We start from the raw sequence: 20,860 nt of genomic DNA, 5'->3' as shown, positions 1-20,860 counted from the left end.
TACTTGCACCATTGCGGTTTAATGCAGGAGACTATCTGCAGTTTTCTACCATACTGTAATATCTATCTATATTGTTCTTCTCCTCCATTAGCAAACAACGGTTTAAAATAAATCCAAGGTGTCCCAAGTTGCCGAGTAAGAGAATCTGTGCATTCTGGATGAGATTCTGTATTGTTTTTAAATACATTATATTCTAAAAATGGAAATAGGAAAAATAGGAATATACACCTGTAGTATCAGTATTTCAGGCTCTGCAATGCACCATTTACTTGAAAAATGAGACATAAATGCAAAACTAGTCCACAGACCTCAGCATGCTAAAAACTATTCCGGTTTGTGTTTGCTTCTTGTAGCTTGTCATCCCTTTCTGTGCATATGCATTTTATTTAGACACTTAGCTTATCTCCGTGCTACTCTTGTAGTGTTAAGCACCCATAAACTCCTACTTTATGAACCATTATAACACTATCCAAGTGGTTTAACTCATGGTTGAAGCTATGTTCTTGTCTTTATATTCACTTATTTTATTATTTATGATATATTATATTATTCACTTACTATATTTAATGTTTTTTCTTACAGTATGTTAGAAAAATATAATTTTTGGTAGCCGTTCACTTTTTGGATGTATTACACATGTTATATGTCAATATATATATATATATATATATATATATATATATATATATTTTATTTTTTTTTCAAATGTAGATTGTGAGCCCCATATAGAGCTCACAATGTACATTTTCCCCTATAAGTATGTCTTTTTTGTGGAATATGGGATGGAAATCCATGCAAACACGGGAAGAACATACAAACGCCTTGCAGATGGTTTTTTGCCCTTGGTGGGATTTGAACACCAGGACTCCAACACTGCAAGGCTGCAGTGCTAACCACTGACCCAACATGTGGCCTCATATATCAATATATTTTGAATGGCAAAGACCAGACTATTTTATTTTATCTAATTGAATTCATTGGAAATAATAATAGACACAAACACCAATTAGTGTTTATATCAGCAAATCTATGATAGGCTCCTGTGCCTAGATGTCTGGCTTGCATCATGCTAAATGGTATTACAATGTTCCATCCATCTAGCATTTTATCTACAGATATGACCACCTTGACCCTAGTTCAAGTTTGGTTAAGGATTCCAATTTCTCAATACCAATCCAATCCAATATTACAATATCGTAACAAAATCTTTGCTAGGAAAATACACAGGTAGGTATGGAAAGGATCTCAATAGACAATCCGGTTACGTGCTCACTCGGAGGTAAATGATGTTCAGCGAACAGGAATTATATCAACGAGTAGTTTATTGTATATGGATAACGCATTTCGGGGTAATGGAGCCAAACAGAAGACACCACCCCTTCATCAGATCTTATAGCTGAATAGCATGCAGTCTCATTCAGCTATAAGAGCTAAGATCTGATGAAGGGGTGGGGTCTTCTGTTTGGCTCCATTACCCCGAAACGTGTTATTCATATACAATACACTACTTGTTGAAATAATTCCTGTTTGCAGAACATAATTTACCTCCGAGTGAGCACATAACCAGATTGTCTATTGGGATGCTTCCCATACCTACCTGTGCATTTGGATCGACCATGTGTCGTTTACCGGTAGATACTGACATTCCTTCTCGGCCACCTACATGCACACAGGTGCATATGTGACTTACCTCACCTGTCTAGGACTGTACACTGAATTCTGTAAGACAATCAAAGTCTTGGAGAAGTGTGGTCACTCTTGATTAAGGGGGCGTTCACACTAAGGTCGGTGTCCGACAGCTAGTGTCCAATGCTAATGTCCGTGCAAAATCTTGCGCAGACATTAGCATCAGACACTAGTTGTATCCATACATTTTGCATTGATTTAATGGGACATCCGGTGCGTTCTTTTACAGTCCATGTCTGTCCTTAATAGAGATATGCGAACAGTAAAATATTCGATATTCGTTTCAAATAGCCCCTCAACATTCGACTATTCGAACAAATATCGAACCCCATTATAGTCTATGGGGAAAAAATGCTCATTTCAGGGGATCCCACTCTTCGACTCAGGAGAGTCACCAAGTCCACTATGAAACTCCAGGAAATGATTCCAGCACCCTGGAATGCAACTGGGACAGCAGGGAAAGCATGTCTGGGGGCACCTAACATGCCCAAGTCACTGTATTATGTTGGGATCCCTGTCAGCTTGCAATATGCGGGAGCTGACTTTTTCCCATAGGAATGCATTAACCAGCGTTGATTGGCCGAATGCCATACAGAGTACAGAATTCGGCCAATCAACGTTGGTTCTGCCAGAGGCTCATCTGTGAGGAGGCAGAGTCTAAGACTGGACCAGAATGGAGACTGCTGTGGACCGATCTTAGACTCCACCTCTTCCGGCAGAACCAGCGTTGATTGGCCGAATGCTGTACTGTGTATGGCGTTTGGCCAATCAATGTTGGTCAATGCATTTCTATGCCGAGATGTAGCGGAGCTGGCCAGGCACTCAGCTCAACTACACTGGAGATGCAGCCGAGCTGAGCGCACGGCCAGCACTTCTACACTGGAGATGAATCAGAGCTGGCCGTGCGCTCAGCTCGGCTACTCCGGAGATGCAGCCGAGCTGAGTGCACGGTGAGCTCTGCTTCATCTCCGCTGTAGCAGTGATGGCCGTGATTGGACATCTTTGTGAACGGACACTTAAGGACAGACACGGACTGTAAAAGAACGCACCCGATGTCCCATTAAATAAATGCAAAATGTACGGACACAGCTAGTGTCCGATGCAAAATCTTGTGCGGACATTAGCATCAGACACTAGCTGTCGGACACCAATGATAGTGTGAACGCCCCCGAACTGCATTGATAAGAAAATACAAAACCATTTTTTTTTAAAGCTAGTCATTTCATGTCGCACAAGAAAACACAAACAAAGCACCGCGCGGTACCTAGTGCATTATCACTTGACACAGAGATTATTCAATAAGCAAGTGTGGGTAGGTAGCCACCTTAAGGTGTTGTGATGGGGTCACAGTGTCCAAATCAAAAACAAACCAGTGTAGTGGAGCCCAAACAGCCGCAGATCACAACCGTATGGAGACGTAAAAGTCACAATGTATAGGACCAATCCAGACAACTCTTCACAGGAGTGTCAGAAAAATAGTAATAAATAGATTCATGCTTACCCTCCAACTTCTTGGCAAGTTTCCTTTATTGAAAGTCTTTATAATACAGCCTTGTCAAACAACGCGTTTCAGGGACCCCCTGGTCCCTTTCTCAAGTGTACATATGGTCATCATCACAAATAACAGTCCAACACTGAACTGATATTAGATACGTCGGTATTTAGACACTCCCAGTGGGTGTTCTCCAACTCGGCAGTGTTTACATCAATTAAAAATTGATCTTCTCATGTCACACATCTTGGAATATGTTGAGCCAAGAGAGAAGTTAAGAAAGGAAACACTTCACCACACACATTCTGTTGAATGGGACTACCTTTGTTAGATTTACATTGCAAATTGTGAACAGGAAGCAATGGCGTACCTATTGTGACAGTAATTGTTATCGGTCTTTTAGAGGGAGAGCCCACAGGTAACTCTCACGGCACTTTAATGTTTTTGATGTGTGGTAGTCCAAGTATCATAAATTTTTCCTGCTTTGAGGGGTTTTTTATACAGTTTGTCAGGCATGGCCTCTACCGCGTCATGAGAAAATTAACCCCTTAAATTACATAATTAAGTCTGTATATACTCAGATGCAAGGTAAGAAATGTACTGGTCTTCAGGAAAGCAGCAGCAGAAATGTGCTGCCATCTGTGGGCAGTAGAAAATGTTACTTAAAAGTAATATACTACTGTGAGTCAAGACTGGCTCAGACGTCTTCACCAGAGCTCCTCAGAAGAAGAGGTGGAGTTTTGCTGAATCTGAAGACCGGAATTGTCACCAGAACAAAAAGTGTATCACAAATAAATGCACTTCAGCAAAAACCAAACAACAAATTCACACACTCCTCCCAGGGACTGAGATAACAGAATAGTTGTCAACCATGGGTCAGCAACTGAAGAGGGCACAAGGAACCAAAACACAAGACAAAGACAAATCCAGAAAACCAATCCAATAGTCAAAACTGATCAGGAATGCCAGAACAAAATCACAAGACAGAGAGTAATCCAAGAACACAGCCATAAGTCAGTATTAGAGCAGTCAAATCAATGTCAGGAGCCAAGAAGGATGTTGCAAACTAATTAGCCAGCAATGGTGGGTGATGAGGGAATGGTTTATAAAGATCTGCTCAGGAAGTTTCCCCATGTTGTCACTACAAACTTAAAGCAGCAAAAACCAATCCTAATAGGAAGCTTCCTTATGTTGACACAACAACTTTAAAGCAGCAACAACAGATGTAACGTTCCTGACACCTACATTGCCCTGAGTATTTAAATACAGAGCTAAATCTTTTCCTATGTTGTTAGATAGCTAGCTTTCCAGATATAGTTCTAGTTTTTTTTTCAGTGTTAGCCCTTTAAATCACACTATATATTATAGCAGATCAAGAGGGGGATATAACAAGTACAAAAATATCTGCCATCTGACGCAGTGAGTCATGCTTCTTTAATTGTGCCTACCTGGCAGTAGCAACAGCAGGTAGTTAAGGTGGCAAAGATAAGAGAATATGACTAAGCAGTAATGCAGAATTCATCATAAACAAGGCTCTCCTCTGAAGAAGCATTTCTCCCTCTACTTAATGTACAGTACATAAATTATAACAAACAGCTTATCCGGGGTTATTGCATTTCTGTGGGCAGCAAGAAGTTACTTTTAAAGTGAAATTGGAGTGGTTAGAAATTGTTTTTATATGGTTAAGCATAAATGCAAGTTCTTTTATGATAAAGTATAGTTCTTATCACAATATGATGTAGATATTTATTATGTACTTCTTTATAAGGAAGAGACACTCAATATGTTCTGTATGGAGAAGTAGGTAGAGAATGGTTGATAACAAGCTTCAATAGCTGTGACTGTCCTTGGAAATACAGTACATCAATACACCAATAAATACAGCGCATGAACTCAATTAAATCCTATTTTGATGTTGGAATGAAGGAAATAAATATGTGCTATATGTAATATGGTTATTTAACTGTATTTGCTGAGACTGGATGCAGACAAAACAGACATTTTATGTGAAACTTGTAGTGTAATAGTTTCTGTAGAGATGTTTTTGGTATAGAATTCAGTTATTGTTACAATATGTCCTGGGCGAAGGTGGTTTTATTTACTTGTGAATAGAGATGAGCGAACACTAAAATGTTCGAGGTTCGAAATCCGATTCGAACAGCTGCACACTGTTCGACTGTTCGAACGGGTTTCGAACCCCATTATAGTCTATGGGGGGAAATGCTCGTTTCAGGGGTAGGCAACATTCGATCAAATTCTACTTACCAGCGTCCCCGCTGCACAGAGTATAATAATCAGAGACCCGAGGGACACAAACATAAAAAAAACTCTATTACTTACCTATCTCTGGCTCCGCTGCAGTCTTCAGTGGTGTCGGCCTTCTTTAATGACGTACTGACGTCACATGACCCGGGACGCAGGACTCGGTCATGTGACATCAGGAACGTCACACAACTAGGTCCGAAGCTTGCCTGGAGCGTGGAAAGGTAAGTAACAAGTTTATTATGTTCCTTTACCTTTCTGATCATTATACTCGGGGGTCTGAAAAGACTCCTGAGTATAATAATAGTGCTTGTGGGGCCTACCAGGATCGGTAAGTAAATAGGGCCCATTACCGGCTGGAGTAACTCCAGCCGGTAACGGCCTATTAAGAAAAGAAAAAAACGTAGGGGTAGCGGCTGTCACGGGGCCCCTAATGTCCCGGGCCCTGTGGCAGCCGCTACCCAAGTAGTTACTCCACTGCTTCAAGCGGATTCTGTCTGTAAAAACCAATGTAGTCAATGGGAAGCGGAAAATCCACGTGGAATTGGCAAAAAACCACGGGGAAAAAATTGCTAGCGTTTTTTTCAAGGTCCATACACTGTGCTGGAGAAAATAAACCAATTTACTAATTCCTGAAGCTGATTTTTTCCTTGCCAAAAAACTGTGTGAATGGACCCTAAAAGAGAACGTTTTACCACCTCCGCCAATTTCAGTTCTTTGTATCATAAAAAAGGCACTGTTCCTCCGATTCTGGCACAGTTGGATTTTAGTTTTAGCTCCCGCCATTCCTGAGCAATCATTTCAGTTAGTTTACATGCCTGATTTGCTATTTAGTCTCTGTACTGTCAGATGGGTAGTGTTAGGCAGGAGCAGACAAGGGGTATGATTTTGAGCTCTGACGCTCATGCCTGACACCACCCAGAGACTAAATAGCATATTTGGAACAAGGCCATTATAATGTATCGGGTGGCCCTGTGCAAACTTTTTGAAAGTGGGCCCCCCAATATCCCCCATAATTTAATTCCCCCTGCCCTTCTCAACCACCAGTGTTACATTAAAAAAAGATTTAAAAAAAAAAAAAGTTCACTGAATCACATTCCTGTGCACCTGCAGGCTCTGATTATAAAGCCTGTGGCTCGGCACTCATTGTGCTTCCCTGCCGCAGACATTATCAGGTAATAGCATCATGCACCACCACAGTATTCAACCTCTGTGTCCTAAAGATAGAGATGAAATATTTGCCTAATGCCCAGAAGAGTGGAACATCACCTGAAATGAGGTACTGTCTCGCTCGATCCATGGCAGCTGAGGGAGCCTCACACCTATAGGGCCCGGTTTAGCTTCACCGTTGCACCTATGGTTAAAGTGACCCCGGTTTGGCACCAAATGATCAGTGCTCCCAGGGCTTTACAATCTACCTTTCTCTGAGAGTATCCCTCCTCCTGTAATGCTCGATGGCACTTTTATTGGCTCTCCTCATGCCCTCTCTAAACTAATGGCACAAGCAACAATAGTAGTTTTTTTCTCTTTTGCTTGCGTGATGTGACCCAGTGCAGACCTGCACCCAGGCAATTTACAAGACATGTGAGTCCAATGTGTGGCTGTTCCAAATGGGTTCTTAATGAAAACTTTCCTCCAAAAAAGTGATCTTTAGGCTGGGGCCCCACTGGCCGGAAACATCGTGGTAAGAATTGCAGTGTTTTACAGTGCTTGCAAAGTGGATGAGATTCATGCAAATCCCATGCCCACTTTGCGGAAAAAATCACAGCGCAGACATGCTGCGATTTCCAAAACCATTGCAGTTTTGAAAATCGCAGCATGTCAATTATATATACGGAAATGCTTTAGCCCTGCGTTTCCACCCAGTGGGGCCTTAGCCTTAGATGGAATGGGTGTGGTCTTCTTATAGATGGGCAGAACCAGAAAAGTATCAACTACAATCACAAAATGAAAGACTGGCAGGGACCCAGGAATTGTCAAAATGGAATGGTGGTGATAAGAACGACAGTAGGATTATTGAGGTGAGTATTACTATTTCTTAATATCATTCTGACCCATTCTTGGTTGAGCAGCACCTTTAAAGTTTCATCTTTAGAATCGGAAGTACGCCTTGGAGTTAAGTATGTCTTGTGTTTATATCTAGGATATAAAAGTATTTTCTTTTTGGCAGGACTGCATTAAGCATTAAACATCCCTGCTTGTACTCTGCACTGTATACAACAAATGTAGTATTATAGGAACATGCATTATGGTTGTGTAATACATTAAAATGATTATGAGATATTAGAAAAAAAATGGCTAGTGTATAACCTATATCTGGTATTACACTGCTGCCCTATTCAGTAGAAAGTGGCTGGGCTGCAATGTCGACTTGGCATATGAAGGAGGGGGATGTACATGACGATAGAGAGCTTTCCTGCAATCTCAACCACTTCAGCATAATACACCAGTAAGGTGTTAGTCTTCGTGGATTATAAAGCACCTGTAATGCTATTTATGAATTTTAATATACTCTGCCCATGATTTTAATGGTGCATTAGTTTTCTATTGACTTCACTAAAAAGCAGGGATACAAAATAGATGAGCCTTCCTTTTTATATGTAATAGTACTTGCATAAACACTTGTTTTCTTACAGCCAGTATGAAAATTAATGTTAAAGAACTTATTCCACAGTTAAATATGTAGAGAATAATATACCAAACAGAAAATATTAATATATCCAATATACTCTCTGTAAGACTGGTTGCAGACGACCATGGTGTGGGTCAGTGTGCTATCCGTGTATTTCACGGATAGCCTAATGATCCATTCTTTTCTTGGGCCCATACACATGACCGCGATTTTCACGGTCATATGTGTGGGCCGACAGTCCAGGCCATATCAGATAGGACAGGTTCTATTTTGCCCATGCACGGGTAGTATACGGGGACATCCCCGAGTCCTGCGATTGCGTGCTTTTAAATCACAGCAGGCTGGTTGCAGCACAGTCATCTGCAACTGACCTAGGATCAAATCCTTCTGAGATCATCTTAAGATGTGTTGTCTAATGACTACTGCATCCACATTTCATTCTATACAGAGTCCATTGAAGGAGTTTCCATACTTAGAACCTCTCTATAGGTACCAGACATGACATGATAGACAGGAAAACTACCAAGTTCTTTTTAAAAACTGGAGCAGCAGTGATGCTGAATTATGCATGTCCTAGACCTGAATGCTTCACATTTGTATTTAACATATTTTTTAAAGAATTTTTGGTGCTGTTGTGTTTGATCTTCTATGGTATTATCTATAATGTGAAATTACCTATTGTGATTAATGGATTCTGTGGATTCTTTTTTATGTACTGTATAAATGATAGCTGTGATCATTAGAAGGTGCTCACACTACTGTTATTCATGTCCATTTCTGTATTCCATCATAGGATGACAGCAACGGACATTAAATTGTTGCAGAGAATGGTCACATTCTGTGTCCATTTCCATTGACACTAATGTAAACAACATGAGGACCTGTCCTATCTGACCTTCCATCATGTTTGTTTACTTTTATAACGGAAGGTAAAGTTATGCATGCAGGACATTGCTGTGACTATTCTCTGCAACAGTTTAAAGGGATCCTATCACTCAACCACAATGTTTTCTAGGTACCACATCAGAATAGCCTTAAGAAAGGCTATTCTTCTCCTACCTTTCATTGTCTTCTCCGTGCCGCCATTCGCCTACAATCCCGGTTTTTCTCAGTATGCAAATGAGTTCTCTATGCAGTACTGTGCAAGCGGCCATTTTCTCGTGGCCTGTGGGCATGCACAGTCTGCTCTGCCCAAGGCCCGAGGCCTAGAAGTTACAAGCCACCGCCGAAGAAGAGGATGAAGAGGACGCTGCTGACGAAGATGGAGGTGGCGCTAGAGAGACACCCCCAGCGCTGTTTGAGCGCTGGAGCCCAGCCCCCAGTGCTGCAAGAGAACTCTTTTGCATACTGAGGAAAAACGGGATTGTAGGCGAACGGCGGCACGGAGAAGACGGTAGGAGAAGAATAGCCTTTCTTAAGGCTATTCCGACGTGGTACCTAGAAAAAATTGTGTCTGAGTGATAGGAACTCTTTAATCTACATTGCTGTCATCTTATGATGGAAGACAGCAATGAACATAAGCAACGATAGTTTGAGCGCCCCCTTAGTAGACATCAGTATGAAAAGTGAGGTGGTTGCTGTAAAGAAATTTCCTACAGAAAATAAGGTCTGTCAGCATTTTATTTTGGTTAGTGGTCAAAGTTGGAACTGTGGGATTTTATGAATATTCATTGGAAAAAAATAATCAATAGAAGTTCTTTAACCCCTTCCTGACATCCGTCCTACTTTACGGTGGATGCCGGGTATTTAAACATGGTGGTCGCTTGGGAGCTGGGTGGCTGCCATAGCCGCTGGGTGTCTACTGTTTTATACAGTAGATACACAGTGCTAATACCCACTATCGGTGCCCGCACTGATCCTGGGCATTAAGCCCTTTGGCGCCTCGATCAAAGCCGACCAAGGTGCCATTTTCCCGGCATCTGGAGCAAGATGTGAACCCCATCCAGACTTCCCGAACACATTATCGACGCAGATGTCAACCAGGAATGGGGCTAGAATCTCAATGAACGCTGTGTACACAGCGATAGGGAAGGTAAGGAAGATAAACCTTCCCTGTCTTCTCTATGGGAGCTCCAGTTGAAGTTACAGCCGGTTCCTTGTTTCAGCAGCTGCACAATTTTGCGCAGGTACTGAAAACTGCTTGGACGTATCGGTAAGTCTTTGCAGAACAAAGAAGCCACTATTTGTTTGTATATACTCTATGGGCAGTCCAGAAGTTGTTAATATTGTTAATTTTGATTAAAAGGAATGGTTCAACATAAGACAATCCAAATATGTTTTAGTATTTTTTTAAGGCACATATCACAAATGTTTTTGTTTTTAAGAAAAAAAAAAGTGCAAGGAAAAACTCTCTATAGGCATCTCTACACTGGAGTTTTAGAAAAGGGAGAAGAATAAATTATGGGTCTAAGACAGGACCCAACAATCTCAGTGAAACTGAACATGTATTCTGAAATGTTTCGATTAGTCTCCAGTCTGTAGTTTCCGCATGGCCAGGCCATTATACTACCTACTCTAATGCCAATTTTGACTTGGTTTTGTAATGTGACCACAAGTCCACCGAGAAGGGAGAACCCAGACTATGAATTCATTGCAAATAGTCTTCTGAACCGTATTCATATGGAAATGACTGAGTCACTAAAAAAGCTAAGCCTGACTTGAATCATCACCGAGATGTAAGGGACTCTATTCTGGTGCCAATCAGCCCTCTCCAATCTTTTCTTCAAAACTGCCGTTCCATTATATTCCGCCTGTTAATCTGGGGGAGAAAAGAAAGCTGAATGTTGAAAGGACTGCCGGAGAATTCTAGTAATAATTTCACTAGGATTGCATTAAAATATAGATATACAAGCAAATAAACATACAGCTTCAAAGCCTCTGTACGGAACAACAGGAAATGGCTCCTAAACGATGAATATGTAGGTACTGTAGATGTTTAAGGCTCTCCGTATTATGAAGACATGAAAGGCTAGATGTGAATAGACCTTTGTGATTTAATTATGCAAAGCAAATATTATATCAGAGAGTATTTCTAAGAAAGGAGGTATGCACGAATTCTACTATGCCCCGGTACATGTATAACTGCAATATGGGAAACAATAATCACCTCCATGATCACATACCACAACTGACAAATAGTAACATTTTTATAGAGGGGTGGAGTAATGTTGGGAATATCATATAGCAAAACAATATTTTATTCTATTGCCCCCTTTATCAACTTGGCAACTGCACGAGGGGGGTTTTATTCTTGCCATAGTCTGGTCCAATGTAGCAAAAGCACAGCAAGGTCTCAGAGCCCTGTGCAGGAGGCTACCATTAGACACTGGTATAAAAAAGGAGTATCTTTGGTGCAGTGTGGCACATCTTTGACACATCCTGGCGTAATTTAATTTGGCTAAAGATTTTTGATTTGCTGATCAAGTGGGTATAGAATCTAAGAAAAATGGGGTGTGGCTTAAGTGAATCACAATGCACCGAAATTGTGTTGTAAAATTCTGGGCCATCTAGGGATCGATTCACACCAGCACTCGCTCTACAGTTGGGGATTCTGTCCCTGAATCCACTTGAAAAAAATAGTCCTGCATGAAAAGTAGTATAAACTTAGACTAGACAGTCTAAAGATATAAACAGATTTATCATCCAGAATCTGCCTCTGTGATAAATCTAGCATATTTCAGGCTCCCTGTCTAAGGCTACACTCATATGAGCAATGGTGTTAAAAGACCATTTTTTACTGCAGTCTTGCACCAAGGGGCACCCACTTTCACGGATCCCCTACACATTTGAGTGTATAGAGCAGTCTGTGAAAACTTATAAAAATAAGACATGATTTATATTTTGACAGTCCATTATAATGTACCATTAAAATAGCGGTCATGTGAATAGCCCCATTCACAGATAATGAATTGAATTAAATTTAATTTATTCACTATTGTGTGACTATAGCTTAAGTTTAATCTATCTACTAGTAGATCTGGGCCAAAGTCTCCTGAAGCGCCTAACCACAGTATCTCTATGGGCCTCTGTTTGGTGCTGGGTCCATGTAATATGGAGTCTGACGTAACATGCTACCATTTATGTCCTGTATTCAAGCAAAACAGCTTTTGTACACTGTCACATAAAACTGCTAGGTAAGGTGGTATGATCACATAAAATTAATAATACTCCCCCTATTATGGGAATGGTTTTATATTAGATTTTGATGTCAGAACCTGATGATTTGCAGACATAAATGGCACTACATAGATGCTGCCCATCTCCTTGTTGAAGGCTTCCACTCCTATGACAAGCTATGTTGCAGGGCTACCCAAGACAAGACTGACTATGTTGATTCTGACAATTTCACTTTGAGTCAAAGAGCAATGGTCACTTCTAAAAAATAAATGCCCAAAGTAAAAATCAGAGGTGCAAAGTATACTTAGCATAAAAAGTGAATGAGGTTTTGTCCTGCATAGTAATATCTTTGAGACTGCTACACTGATGCCTAGACAAGTGTTAAAGGGGCTCTATCACCAGATTTTAGCAACATGAGATACACATATCCCTGAAAAGCCTTCCTCTCATTTCCTCTTGGTGAGACGTCCTCCTTCCCCTGCGATGTTCCGCCTCCATCGTCCTTTATTCTGGTGGGTTTCAGCGAAATCCCGCGCATGCGCATTACGGTTGCACATTTTACTACACAAAAATGGCACCGGGGTGTGCGCAGTAGCGCTCCGGCGCCATTTTTGTGTAGTGAAATGCGCGAATAAAGGAAGATACTTTACAATGGGGTGGTCTTTTATAAAATGATTAGCAGGGCCAGGCTATTCAGGGATATGTGTATCTCATAAAATCCGGTGATAGAGCCCCTTTAAGGTTAGAAATGTCTCCATATACAGTAGTTCATTATAGGACAAAGCAGCAGTGATCACAGGTCATGTAGTCAGATATCATGTAGTAATCCTTTAGCGATAACATCCTATATGTATAAAGCAAATAGTGAAAAGAGTATGGACATCTTTTTCTTATGAGGTCTTGTGACACAGGCGCGGGCATTAACAGCAGTGAGTTCATGTGCTAGAATAGTATACAGGGTTCCGCTAATTTAAAGGTATAGTAGCTGATGTGAAACTACAACTCCCATCATGCTCCATTCACTTCCATGGAGTTCCATTAACAGCAGAGCAAGTATGCATGATGGGAGTTGTAGTTTTACAACAGCTGGAGAGCCGAATGTTGCCGACCCCTGGTATAGATGTAGCAAACATTAACTTGACAAGTTGTCACAGCAACATGCAGCAGCTGATAGAAACATCCTTATGAAGTTACCGTAGCTTACCTGACTCATGTAGTCTAATGATATAATGACTGCTTACCTGACTGGAACTTGTTGTCACAGCAATTTACCTGACAGAAACACTTGCAATGTCACGGTGATTTATAGGAACTTATGTTTAGCCACTTATGATGCCACCGCAGCTCTCCACGTATATACAAGACATCAATGAGGATGTATAGATGCATAGCTAACTTCACACACATTTCCATACGACTAAGGGGCGTCACACTTGCGTACGTGTCCACCCTGTGTCATTCCGCAAGATTTCTCTCTTCAGCAAACCGGTGTCCGCATACAGCCTCTCCACAGGGAAACTGTTTTTATTCTTCCGGACACAAAGTCCTGCATGTCCAACTTTGTGTCCGGCCAAAAAAAATGGTTTCCCCATGTTGAGGCCACAGGCTGACACTGGCGGATTGCTTTTAAAACCCATTCAAATGAACAGGTTTTAAAGCTGATTGCCGGGAAGCCATCCCCTATCCAGTTTCGCCGGAGCTGAGGACAGAAACCCGGTGTAATGGCACAAGGCGGACACGGGCGCATTTATATACGACCCGAAGTGGCCAAGAAGACAAACCATAATGAAAGTCACTTCTTGTGATACCATAACACTTAACCAAAGGAAACCCAGTAGTTGTGTCACAACAGCTTACCTGCTTAGTATCTGATCTGTCTTTATAGGATTTCCATTTTATCTTAGGGTAGAATGTGCTCAGTGGTGCAGCAGTAAAAATCACAACTGGGTCCTACACCCTGAGGTACCTCCGACACATAAAATGTGCCACTATGCTAAAAAACTAAAGGAAGATAGGGGCCCCATTATGGATTTTGCATTGAGACAAGAAGCTTAAAGTTATGCCTCTGCATGTGTTTACCCCTGGCATGTATAACTTCATTTACTGTAGATTTCCCAACTACATCTGCTGGAAGTTTGTTCGAAGCCTCAACTACTCTTTCATTGAAATAATATTCCCTGATATTGGTTCTGCTCTTCCACCAACAAATTTCAGAAATTCCAATAGGTGCAGGTCACAAAAGTGGGACTCATGTATCAGATGTTATGGCATATCCATATAGAAATAAACCTTCTACAAGGAATAAACCAGATTTTATGTTACTACCCAGTCTCATATCTGAGTTTGTGTGTGTTTGGGGGGGTGGGGGTGGTTAACAAAAATCTCCCTAGTGGGTAACAATGCTGAACAAAGCGCCTACTTGCATTGCTTTAATATAACTGAGAATAAATGTAGAAGACATAAAGAAGAAGATTTTTGGGTTTAGTGGTCATTCGAGCTCACTTATGATGTAATGTGTAATTTGATGTTGTAGTATAGCACTAATAAAATTCTCAATTCCTCATATTTCTCTTATTAAGGTTCTTATCTGATCCACTACTTTCTCTTTTAGCTAGACGTTTGCAGTTCACTTTTTGTCCTTATCTGACATTTTATGCTGGCTAGTTATTTGCAGCCATTACTGTTCAGTTCATATTGGCCTTTACTCATTACACTGAGAATAGATTAAGGATTTTGTCCGGATTAAAGTCTCCGAACTGTCTTGCTCTCGAACTTATCATAGAAGTATCTAATAAGCGACAATTACAACATAAACATATAAATAATATATAATTATGGCCAAGTGCATTTGATATGCAGATCCTTTTCTGCGTACTAGAATCTTATGGTAATTGAAATGCAGCAGTGCTCTCAGTGTTTGCCATCCAGACCGCCATTGCTTTAATATCAAACATGTAAATGCATATGTTCATTGCTGTGATTATTTAACATGCATGGGATATGCAGATGGTAGAGAACTGCAACATTTTCATTCTCGGGTAGATCATCTTGAGTTTACACCATGTGTTTGACAGAAGATTAACAACAGAAATCCCTGCTGCTAAACCTTCTGTGAAAAGAGCAGTAGAAGCAGCCATTCTGAACCAGGGATTATGGACAATATGTTTGACAATCCGTAACTTAAATGGAAGGATTTTAAATGTCCCCCCTCCTCTTTTCTCCTGAAAGCTCAGTTTACACTGAGGAGGCTCACTAGTTTTAATCCTTTGTTGATGAAATGAATAGGAAGTACACAGGGTAGGAGCAAGCGGGCAAGAGTCTGCGGTTGGAGTGCTGAGAGCCTTCTTGACATTAACTCCTATGTTGTTGGAGGCCTGCCGCTGCATTGTCACTACGTACCGTGCGGTTTGTGCCGTGCACGCAGCACTTAAGTGGCCAGATGTAGAGAAATTTGCCGGATTAGGCTAATGAGAGTGGCAGGTGCAAAGATCTGGTGCTGTAGGTGCTGATGATGCCTGCAAAGAACTGCAATAATATCCATCGCTTTTATTTTTGTGATGAAAGAAGCTTTTGTTGTCTTTGCAATATATAAATATGTTTGGCCTGTTCCACTCTTATATGATCTTGTGCATCATTTTTAGTGATGCCACTATCACACTGTCCTTATAACATGTGTGCCCCCCCAATCCTGTTTTCCTGCCACTATACGTCATTGAATAAATTAACAAAATACATATTATGCAGGTGAATTTCTCCGTGGGGTGTTTAGCCAGTGTGGGCCCTCAGTTTCCCATCCCACTACAGATAAGTAGTGTATACCATCTTTGCACCAAAGATGTGTGACATTATCATATATAACTACTAGAACACCAATGTAAATACCCCCAGTATGATCAGCATGCTCACCACTTTCCTGATATTACTATGGAGTCCTCAGCCATCTTGCAGCATTTGTGCACACGTATCCTGGGCTCAATATGCTAAAGAGGAGACTCTGCTGCAGAATCCGCTTGAAATTCATGGAGAGAAAAGTCCTGCAAGGCTGCTTTCTATAAAAAAAAAACTGTAGAAACTGGGCAGAAACCAAGCAGACTCCATTATAGTCTATGGTGTCCACAGGTTTCTGCATGTAACTGCTTTTTAACTGGACAGGGTCTCCATCTTTTGGGCCCCATGCGGACCCGAAGTACAGCAACTGGAACGCTAGTGTGAGCCTAGTTGCATTGTGGCTGATCTTACGTGCATGGCTGCCTTAGCAATATATCTTCTTACGGGGTTTTCTGATTTGCTTTTCAGTAGCATGGTTCGCCCATATTAATCACTTGTAGAACAAAAAGTGATACGTTTTAAGAATTGGAACTCAAAGTGTCACTTCCCTGCTCAATGGAGGAGGATATGCTAAAGAAAAATAGGATTCAATGCAAGTCAGAATGAATCATAAATTATGTGACCATGAACATAATAATAGTGGCTTGTTATTCTACTAACAGTATGGAGTCACCATTTAGGTGCACCATAGTGCTATATGGGATTGAGGGTTCTCTACCTTAATCATGACCTCCATGTTTCTGTAGCATTTAATAATATAGGGCTCACAATCTACATTTCCTACCCAGTCACTTATACTAGGGTGTAATGACTCTGTCTGGTAGCCTCATTTGGGCAATCAGTGCGAATAGGGAAAGGAATGAAGATTTGGGACAGTTGAGTAACGTAAACCAGGATGCTTGTTTTGCCATCTTAGTCTATCAGACTGCCTGCAACACTTACCATTGTTAAACAGAAATAAAAAGCCAATCTACTAATGATAATAGGCAAACAATTCAATTTTTGTCTCCTAATCATTTTTATATTTTTGCAATTCCACAAAAAATAGGAACATGTTTCAGTTCCAAGAGCCAGGCATGAGCATAGAAATAAACTATGCAGTAGGCTCAGTCCGCACATAAAAATACAGCATGAAGCCTCATTAAAATTACTGGTTCCTATATAGTAAGCATAAAACACAATGGTGACGAGTGTGCAATGTGAGGAATGGTTAGCTGTAAATGTAAATCACAAACCCAATGAATTAATCTCTGCTACTATAAATCAAAAGATATTAAAGGATTTTAGTGTAATATAAAACCCATGGCATCCGGCTAACATCCGTAATCATTTACAGCAAGGGGTAGGTTAGTACTTCTAATACACGGCTGGCTCCTTCACCGAGGACTTGAGGACACTGGAGATCTGGATGTGTACATATACTTTATTATTGCTATGATTGATTCACATTATATCAATAGAGCCAGTTCTATTGATAATGAAATAATTATTTATTGGAATACATGTATTTCTTTGCAGTTTCTTCTCATTTTATGCAGTCAATACATGTTTGCAGGTTTATACTAAATGTGGCTTACAGGTAAATATGACCCAAGAATATTTTAAACTCTATCACCTTTTTATCTCTTCCTTGGAGTTACAACATGTGTCATAATGCATTCATATCTGCAGCAGCATTAACAATCTGGCAGGTCTCTGAGTTTATCTCTCCCTAAATTTTCTGCTTTTCAGTGTTTATACATTGCTTAGGCTGCATTATGGAAAGTTAGCCTTTCAAGGGTGCTGGTACATCAGCAATAACCCCTGTCAGACTGAAGCTACTGGGGAAAGTCCTCTGTGACTACAGATTCTCAACTATAGTATTACATTTAGCTGTCCAACTAGGGGTGACGCTATAGGGGGTGCAGCGGTAGCAATCGATATCAGTCCCAAGACCTTGATGGGACCCCATAACACATATATCACCATTCTAAATGGCACAGAGGGAATAAGGGCACCATTACAGATTTTTCATTGGGAACCAGGAGCTTCAAGCCATGTCTCTGTGTACACAAGCCTGCCTGTGCCCTAATATAACATATAGAGAGAGGATACCTTTATTAGACAACCCATTTTAATCAACCCCTGTAATTCAGCTATAAATTATGTAGATGTTAAATTTACTAAAAGAAAAGTCTCTATCTGAAATACCTAACTATCTTGCTCAGGATATTTCTGGAAAATTTATGAAGATTAATATATTAAAATTGTGCACTTCATTAGTTTTTTTTTGCATCAACAATAAAAAGGTCTAAAATTTAGAGCCAATATTTTAAAATACATTTTTATAGAAGCCAGGGCTATACTTTTGTTACCAAGCTTCAGCTACCTTGCTTCCATTCATACAACTGTAGATGTAAAGTGGGTGTCCCATAATAGACACAGGATAGGGAACCCCAGGAATCAGGAGAACAGGGAACTGAGAGTCCCCCTATATCTTCCCTGTGAATGAAAAGCCAGTGTGCTTACATGACCATTTTTTGCTTTACATCTATGGGGCTGCTGGAGATTGCAGCCCCAGCAACACTGTAGCAGTGAATGGAGCACCAGCCATACAAGTGCACTGGAGCTTCTTTCACAGGGAGGATGCACAGTGACCTTCAGTCCCCCATTCTTCTGATCACTGGCAGACCCAGTGGTCCTACCCATGGTGATGTGACACTCATTCCCTATCCTGTGTCTGTAATGCAACAACCCCTTTAAATGGCAAAAGTTTGGCTGCCTATAATGAAGACAAGAGGCTGAAGATGAGTTTATTATTGAGTTCAGTGGTAACTGTATGAATCCTTCTTTAAGTAAGGTCTCCAAGAGACAGTAGCAGACAGCCAAAGTTATATCCCCTAATGATGTGTGAAGTGACATATGAAATATGGAGCTCTGCCATGTACAAACCAGGATCCAATTCCTAAAAATACATATTATGATATTATTAAACAAAGAACTTCAAAGCTATTAAAATTAATACAATGAGACATAAGGTATACTAGAAGACACATTGAACTCCTGTGAAAAAAATACTGTAAAATTAAATCTGTGTCTTATAAAAGTGTCTTAGTGACCATCCTAGAACAATAGATAATCAAAGAAATTTCAAGGTTATTTCCAGGAATACAATGCTACATTTTCGACATGGTATTGATCCCTGGTACATTCAGTATCTATTAGCTCAATGGGCAATAAGTAGCCAATCACTGGTTGTAGCAATACATTCAGCTTTAAAGAGGACCTTTCACCACTTTTGGGCACATGCAGTGTTATATACTGCTGGAAAGCTGACAGTGCGCTGAATTCAGCGCACTGTCGGCTTTCCCGATCCGTGCCCGGTGTAAAGAGCTTACGGTGCCGATACCGTAGTGCTCTATGGTCAGAAGGGCGTTTCTGACCATTAGCCAGGAACGTCCTTCTGCCTCGCGGCGCCAATCGCACTGTACTGTGGAGCAGGGAGGAACGCCTCCTCCCTCTCCTGATAATACTCATCTATGGACGAGCTGTGTGAGCAGAGGGAGGGGGCGTTCCTCCCCGCTCCACAGTACAGTGCAATAGGCGCCGCGAGGCAGAAGGACGTCTCTGGCTAATGGTCATAAACGCCCTTCTGACCATAGAGCACTACGGTACTGGCACCGTAAGCTCTTTACACCGGGCACGGATCGGGAAAGCCAACAGTGCGCTGAATTCAGCGCACTGTCAGCTTTCCAGCAGTATATAACACTGCCTGTGCCCAAAAGTGGTGAAAGGTCCTCTTTAATTACCTTATGGACAATATTATTTTCAATAATAAGAGAGTTTGTTATACAAATACCGACCAAATGTAACAATTTGAGAAAGATGTAATGTTCATGAAGGTATTCCAACTAGAAATAAACTATGCTGTAGGCTCAGTCCGCACATAAAAATACAGCATGAAGCCTCATTAATATTACTGGTTCCTATATAGTAAGCTATATCTATATCTCAGACATTATAAAAAGTAGATTGGTAATACCTTAATTTTTCTGGAGATATCACCATCTGGAAACAGTCAGCATATGGAAACTGTACATTGATATACACAGCTCCTATATCACAACTATGTTTTCAACTGGTGAAAGAATATCTCTGAAAATATTGCAGGTAGAATGGCATTCTTGGTGGCATATAAAAGCTAAGAATCTCATCTTTGATATGACACCCGAACCATGCTACTTGTTGTAGAACCACTCTTATAAAAGAAATGTCCACATTTCCCTCCAGCCTCAGTTTCTCTATTATACAGGAGCCCACCCCCCGTATTTACAGTGGGACACAGCTCAAAGCTTTCTGAAGGCAATAGAGAAAGGTAAAGAATAGAGATGAGCGAACAGTGTTCTATCGAACACATGTTCGATCGGATATCAGGCTGTTCGATGTGTTCGATTCGAATCGAACATCATGTGGCAAACTCCAAAAAAATTTGATTCCCCTCCCACCTTCCCTGGCGCTTTTTTTGCACCAATAACAGCACAGGGGAGGTGGGACAAGAACTACGACACTGGAGGCATTGAAAAAAATCGGAAAAAAGTCATTGGCTGCCGAAATCAGGTGACCCCCATTTTAGACGAATAGTGGATTTCAGATCCGGGTGAGACTGTGAACTTTGTGACTATGAGACAGGGATAGCTGTACAGGCAGGGATAGCTAGGGATAACCTTTATTTATGTGGGAATGTTATTAAAAATAACTTTTTGGGGCTCTATCGGGTGTGTAATTGTGATTTTTGTGAGATAAACTTTTTCCAATAGGAATGCATTGACCAGCGCTGATTGGCCAGAGTTCATAATTCGGCCAAT

This window comes from Leptodactylus fuscus, chromosome 5 (genome assembly GCF_031893055.1).
Source record: "Leptodactylus fuscus isolate aLepFus1 chromosome 5, aLepFus1.hap2, whole genome shotgun sequence".
Lineage (NCBI taxonomy): Eukaryota > Metazoa > Chordata > Amphibia > Anura > Leptodactylidae > Leptodactylus > Leptodactylus fuscus.
The sequence above is the reverse complement of the archived record's forward strand: the minus strand, read 5'-3'. Positions refer to the sequence as shown.